Raw genomic sequence first — 8167 nt, 5'->3', positions numbered from 1 at the left:
TCCCGAGTTGAAGGCCATTTCCAGTACTTCGCGACATGTGCCATTACTGACACCTGGAACTCTCCATCTCGTACAGCAAGAACTTCTCCTGGAAATTGTTTTCCATCGTACTCAACTATGAACCAGTCTCCCACTGCTGCAATGGTCTCACTGCTGCTCTGGGTTGCCTCATCGTGCTTGTCTCTGCTCAGGACATAGGCTACCACCTCGTCATTTACCACTTTGAAGAAGTGCATCTTTGCTATGCCAGTAATGGCCTTGGCTTCACTGAAGATGACATCAAGGTTCAGCTTCTCGTTCCTCTTTGCGATCTCACTGGAAGTAATCTCACGAACAGACGCATTCTTCATGGTACTTGCAGCTTCTGCAAAATTCTTTGCATCAGTTACAGTATGTTTACGTGTTCTCACCTTGTCCCACACAAAACGCTTGGCTGACCCACCGATTCCATCAACGGGTCCCTTCCCATGTCCCAATTTACCCCTTCCCCCCCCCACTGTCTTCATACTGCCCTCTGTTGTCTTACTGTCACTTTTGTCTTGACCAGGACATGTCTATTCGAGTCTTATTCACTTATTTCATGGTTAGTAACGTTACAATACACAAAGGCTGGTTAGTAACGTTACATGGTTAGTAACGTTACACATTTTGATTGCTGTTATTTCTAACTTCTATCATGACAAGTAATACTTATTTATATATTTCAATTAGTCATTGGACACAGCAGGAAAAATTGAAATATTATCATGCATAGACACTTTATACACTCTGGAGGTAAATAATTTCACTTTTCGGTTAGTAACGTTACATGACTTTCTAGGGGTTGGGAAATGCACACATGTTTGCATTTTGAAGACATGTAGGTTGATTTTACTTAATATATCCATGAAAGCACTACACTGCCTCTATGAATTCAATATTTTTGGTAAGAAAATGGCATTTAATTTGACTAGATATCTTCTTTGCCATTATGGAGATTTTGCTGATAAAATTTATCTGGAACAATTCTTGTTCAAAATTGGTGAATTCACCACCTAAAACTATCAATATACCCTGAAAAATATTTTTTCCTGAATCATCAATGTGTCCTTTCGTAAATCACACACAAAAATCAAGGAAAAAAACAAATTGAAATTTTAGGGTCATGTCCCACTAACTGCGGAATTGCCCATATATATATATATATATATATATATATATATATACATATATATATATATATATATATATATGTATATATATATATATATATATATATATATATATATATATATATATATATATATATATATATATATATATATATATATACATATATTGTGACGTCCACGGGACTTGAACAGTCCCGCCAACGTAGAATGAGCTGAAACGATGGAGGCGGTTTATTTTTATAACCCAAAGATGGCGGTTCTAATCGCTCTACGGCAAACGGGACGAGGAAGGTGGCACAAGTCGCTTTTCACTGAGTTGATGACGTTTATTCCTCTAACCAGAAATAACAAGACTCGGCAAGAGGAGGGATCCGGGGCGATTCGACGGGATGGTGGTGTGGGTTCGGGCGTGGGGAAAACACAAACAATTCCAATGGATATACCAATCTCAAACCCTCTAAGGCGCCAAGTACACGCACACACACACACTCACACACACAAAACGTAGCTGGTCCTGGTGGTCAGGCTGGCCCGTGGTGTGGACGCAACAGTCCCTGGATTGGCGTTGGACGAGATGGCCTTGCTCTCGTCAGGGGGGCAGGAGACACTGTGGTGCTGTCGACCTCCTGGTTGTGGCCCAAGTCCGCTCACAGCCGCCAGGGAACCAGTTCTGGCGCCAAATTGCGAGCAGGAGAGGGAGGCAGGTCCGCCCGCCGTTCGACCCCGTACTCCGAGCCAGCAGAACCCCAGAGCCAACCGAGGGGAGGCACGAGGCTCAGCAAGGCTACAAGACACGATGAAACCAGGGTCGAATCAGCGCAACAACACAGCACGCTCCCAGCACAACAGCCTCCACCAGAACAGTTTTTCTGTCCCGATCTTCTTCTTCTTCTTCCTTTTCCCCGAACAGAACCTTTTATCCTCCCGTCCTCGTCACTTCCAATCGAGCCGTTTTATTGGCGCACCGCCGTCGCCTTCCGCCAATCGTGATCACGGGGCGGAGCCATCCGCAGCACTGTCCTGTGACGTCATGGCAAGCCTCCAGGGAATACTTAAAGGGGTTTACGCATACACACCCTATCCCGTATCCCTATCTAATTACGTGACAATTATCATTTCCCCCTTGAAGAAATGGACATTTACAAGACAACTTATCACCACTGAATTGCTACTTATTACATCGAGATCCTGGTACACTCGAACAGCATGGTATACCTAATTAAACATCCTAATTACCCTTTGAATGCTACCCCCCCTCAAACGTAACTATATATATATATATATATATATATATATATATATATATATATATATATATATATATATATATATATATATATGTCGGACGTATAAAAACACCTCACTGCCATGGTATTAACCAGAGTTGGTGTCAAAGCCACCCAATGCTCGCCTGTTTATACATTTATCGTTTTTAAAAGACTTGTCTAATAACTAATATTTTTTATAAAGCATTGCAGTGAAGTCTGATCCAATAAATTTTAAAGCAATATATGTATTTGTATATTGCAATCAGTAACAAGAGCGCAAGTGAGCACAATATACGCCCGAACAAGAAGGTACATACAGAATTGTGCTAAGACATGGAAAACAGGATCCTGGTTGCCATGGCAACCACTTTAGATGACGAACGTATTTCGCGACACACCGTCTCCACAGTCTGTACACCTATGTACCAAATATGAATCGTGAAAGTTGAAAACTTTGGGAGTTAGAGTGCGGACAGGAACGGATGGAAAACAGCATCCTGGTTGCCAATAGCAACCACTTTAGATGACGAATATATGTCGCGACACACCGTCTCCACAGTCTGTACCTATGTACCAAATATGAAACGTGAAAGTTGAAAACTTTGGGAGTTAGAGTGCGGGCAGGAACGGATGGAAAACAGCATCCAGGTTGCCATGGCAACCACTTTAGATGACGAACGTATGTCGCGACACACTGTCTCCACAGTCTGTACCGATGCACCAAATATGAAACGTGAAAGTTGAAAACTTTGGGAGTTAGAGTGCGGACAGGAACGGACGGAAAGACAGACAGAGACAGACGGACAACCGGTATTACATAATACGCCCTGATAGATAGACATATGTATATATATATATATATATATATATATATATATATATATATATATATATATATGTATGTATATATATGTATATATATGTATGTATATATATATATATATATATATATATATATATATATATATATATATATGTATATATATGTATATATATATATATATATATATATATGTATATATACATATATATATATACATATATATATACATATATATATATATATATATATATTGTTGAGGTTTTCGCGCCCGCCGGCGTGCGACGGCCACGTAACTCGAATCGCGGCACGTCGCCCACCGGACGGACAATCCAGTCGTGACCCTCTCGGACTAACGCCGGGAACCAGTCACGGGTGGACCTTTCGGTCTCACCGCGATCGAGCCAATCAGCCCCCGCGTGGGATAGGGTTGCTCGCCAAATTCGAACTACCTAAGTACCCACGCGGAGGGTAGACCGGGCGATCGCACCTCGCCGCAGGTCGACTTCGGACACGGGCCACTTAAGCGACCCGTTCCGTACTATCAGAATAACCGAGCGGTGTTATCGTCGACCTCGACGGTTCGATTAATTATCGGGCGTATTCAGCCCACTACCAACCCTTTACGTGAAGCAAGATGGGGATTCAATGGAGGAAAAGACGAAGCGAAGCGGGAGAACAGTTCAACAATAAAGCACATTTATTCGCGACGAACGGAAAGCACACAAATACAATTCCACCAAATGCACACAAAAAAAGAAAACACAATTCCATTTACACAAAAAGCAAACATAAAAGTGAAAACACAGTGCAGAGCTAATACCGACTACCGAGCACACGGCAACACTTATACAATTCTACTTCACAGACGGCGCCGACAACACATACCCAAAACCAAGGAAAAGAAATCCCCCAAGAATGGGGCAGGCCTGAGGCCGAGACCGGGTCGGGCCTACCCGTCTGGTGATGAGACGCGGAGCGGCGATGGCCCCGCAACCCGCGGGCCTCGTGGACAGTGCCTGGCAGGGGGTGGGAACGGGGCCCCCTTGGTCGCACTATCTCAGCGCGGGGGGAAACAGGAGGGGGTTGCTGATGCTCGGGGTATAGAGGATCTTTATTATATGCGACGAGCGTCTCCACCTCGGCCAGGTCGCGCTGTCGGCCTCCCTCGGGTGCAGCTTCCTGCACGACGCGAGCACCCCCTCGTCTGGTGTCGCCGCCTTTCCACAGCTCCGTCCCCTCCGTTCCGACTCCAACGCACACGACGAGCAGCTCCACCGCCCGCAAAGTCTTGACCCTCTGCTTCCGACTCTCCTCTTCTTGACTCTCCGACCCCGTTCTGCTGACTCTCCTCTTCTTGACTCTCCGACCCTCGTTCTGCTGACTCTCTCGTTCCGACTCCTCGTTCTCGTTCTGCTGACCCTCCTCTGACTGACGAACACCGTCCTTTTATCCCCCCGTAACTTCGCCTTTGACCCCCTCCCTTTGACCTTTCACCTCGCTCCCCATTGGCCCGAGAAAAAGTGGGCGTGAAGGCTTTTTGATCCACAAATTTGCATATATCGATCGCCCTGGGGGCGGGGCCAATTCGCCCCTCGCTCACCGATTGGACGGCAAAAAGTGGGCGTGTGTCGTTTTTGATCCGTTTTTGAAGCAGAAAATCCGTGATTTTGTACACGCTGTTCGACGCGCGTTCTGCATGAGTCCAACACCGGTACCCACAGCGGGGCAAGAACGGTGGCGATGCTACGGTTGTGAGGTGTGCGTGAAGGTCGTGGCGGTTGTGGTGAAGCGGTGGTTGTGGTCGGTGGTTGATGTTGTGGTTGTGATCATGGCGGTTGGTCCAAAATAAAGATAGTAAAAGAAAAACGGCTATCCTGAAGAGTCGCAGCACGTATAAATGACATGTATTCCCACTAGACAACGGGTTTGGGCCTAACTACACATGCACTTACCGAGATACCTCACCTAAGGGACCTGAATGGTGGTTTGCGAATCTGGTAACCACAACACTACCCCCTTTCCTTTTTACAGACTCGTCCCGAGTCGTCAAATTTTCGTGTGCCATCATGTGTAGTTTTCCCCTAGTACATTTTACCTACGGATCCCTGAGTGCGACATTCATGGTATTCGTGTCCCCAAAATAAATAACCTGAGGGCTGCGTAACTACCTGAACAAACTCACTCACACGGACGACTTAAATAAAATTGCCGGCGCTAAGACATACATGCCGGGGGCGCACTCATATGTACAGTACATCTTAACCTTAACTTACAAATTTTACACTAAACCATGGCCCAGGATCATTGAACTCTGCAAAGAAAAGCAGTTAGCAGGGAGCCAGGCTGCCCACATGCAGTCTCTGACTCAAACAATGCAGGTGACAGGGAACGTGGCTGGCTGCTCACACGCAGTCCAAGGCCTTCCCTTTTGAACTGAACTCAGTGAACCACAACGGTGCATGGGCTGCACAACGCAGTCTCCGTGCCAGCTCAAGTGGCACACGCAATGAGCACAACGAATGGATGCATGAACACAAACACGGTGCACGGGCCGCCACTGCAGGCCCGTGTTGTAGCTGCCAACAGGGCAGTTCTTGCAGCTTGCAAACTGTTGCCTTGCGGATCCTGGCGCACATGGAAATGAACAGGGGGGGGGCAAAGCAAAAATTGAACGGGGCTGGTGAACATGGGCAGTGGGCATGGCATGGCAAAGGTGATCAGGCAAACACAGCCCGCAGAAGAAGGCCGCTGCAGGCAAACACAGCCCGCAGATGAACTGGCCGGCACAGGCCTTGCAGCACAGCAGCTGCCGATGAAGTGGGCCGGCACAGGCCTTGCAGCAAAACAGCCAGCCGGCAGATGAAGTGGGCCGGCACAGGCCTTGCAGTAACACAGCCAGCAGATGAAGCTGGCCAGCCTTTGCCGTTCAGTGGAGGTTGGTGGAGGGAGTGCGGTGGTGCTGGCCACTCGGAAGGCGGGCTCGGACCTACCTACCTGTCTCCCTCCCAACCTATCGCCTTTGCCTGTCACTGTACATACCCACTCCCTTAATTTGTCAAACCCCAATTTAGCCACAACTTATTTTTTTATTGTTTTTATTTTTACTTCCCCACTATAAATCGTCCCCTAACCCCCTTTATCGTCCTTGTTCGGCTAACCTATCCTGTTACCTAGCCTACTCCCAACCCCTACGTTCCCTTCCCGGAGGGGAACAAGGGAGAGCTAGCGTCCTGTGTCGAGGCCCAACGAAGCCTCAGGATGGCCTCCCCAGAGTTCGGCGATCTATAACCAAAGTGGGTCCAGCGGCCCACAACGACAGCGAGGGGACGGATGGTGCGGAGGGGTACACTTCCTAATCTACCCTATCCATTTAACTGTTAAACTACCCCGGGGCTTTCAACAAGCGCCTCTCGCTTAAACTATTGGTTCTATAAACCCAGATTCCCGTCGCCTGTGTTGGTGTCCTTACAATTTCGGGCCTCGCCCCCCAATTTTCTCTCCGTGCCCTCACACGGTCTCCTGGCTGGGACACGTGGCTCCCTTTGGCAGGCACGACCCTCTGCCGAATCTCCCGCTATGGCACCCCCGGGCACTACACTGCCTCCGAGCCTACCAGCTCCCTAACACCGGGGAGTGCCCCCCATGGCACCTCCCCTGAAACGCACACGTGGCAGGCCGGCCTCCCGGGCCCCTTTCCGAGGGTCACCCGTGCCCACAACACTGCCCACGCGGCTAATGGCGCCCCGGGCCCCCGCACCAAGCAGGCGCACCCGTGCCCACTACTCTATCCCGGCCCCCCATGGACCCATGGCCTACCGCGGCCGACTAGCCTGGTGCCCGGGGTACCCACTCAGCGATACTCACCTTTCGCAGCCACGCTCCCAAGCCCGTCAACAGGGCTCCTGCACCCCTCCAAATGGGTCTCGAGCCTACATTCCCACCAACAACAAAACGACCTCCATTTTTCAATTTGACTAACCCAGCTACTCACTCTACACTGACCCCGGGGTCCCTTGGGCGGGAGTCACTCCTCCCCCCAATCACTCATCGCACCATGCATTCCCCATTCACTCCATACACACAGACCCGCTGGCCTCACTCACTCAACAAGTACTCACCTCACAACTCTCCAACTCTTCAACACACACACCACTGAACTCTGCCATCCTTCTAACTACATCCCCTAACTAACTCGTGCTCCCACGTCGTCCCTTATACTACAGCACGTTCCTTTTAACACTACGTAGCTAAACTACGTCCCCTCTACACACTCACAAGTCTGTCACGGTCTCCAAATAAATCATTTTATTTCCCAACCTAAATCTGGCTACAATCCCTCTAACTAATCCATTCCACGGACTCCATGAGGTCTTACCCCTGCCCCATGAAGTCGGTCTAACTAAGCTAACCCTTCCCCCTAACTAGTTTCCATCCTGTGCCCAGGGTAAGGGGGTCTTTCACCCCTTGCCCAGGAATCCTGTGCACCCGAAAGTGAGGCTTGCTCCTCTTTTTTTTTTCATGCGCAGCACCTGCGCGGCAACTCAGAGCTCGCGCACTTTGCACCTGCCCGTGACGTCACGCAGCTGCACGTGTTCCTCGTCCCTCCTTGGACGGTACCATTCGGCAGAGATACCCCTCCTGCCGGATTCCAACCACACGTGCAGCCATGACGTCACCGTGCGCAAAGAAAAAACACAAGCCCCACTTCTCGAGGGGTTCCCCACGCGAACACATGTGCTTTGCCCGTTGGAGCTTAACACACACGATCGCGTGGAGAACCCGTCCGGTCCAAATCCGTAGTCCTGCCTAAACTTTGTCCGTCCGCGGGATCGGCAAATCCACCGCGTGCGTTTCCGGACCGGGACTTCACTCTCGCAAGCGAGCACGTGGTGGTCTCGTGCGTTGCACAGCACGAACCGCGTGCT

This window comes from Eptatretus burgeri, chromosome 5 (assembly GCF_056783735.1).
Source record: "Eptatretus burgeri isolate ZD-2024b chromosome 5, Ebu_testis_v1, whole genome shotgun sequence".
NCBI classification, from domain to species: Eukaryota; Metazoa; Chordata; class Myxini; order Myxiniformes; family Myxinidae; genus Eptatretus; species Eptatretus burgeri.
The sequence above is the reverse complement of the archived record's forward strand: the minus strand, read 5'-3'. Positions refer to the sequence as shown.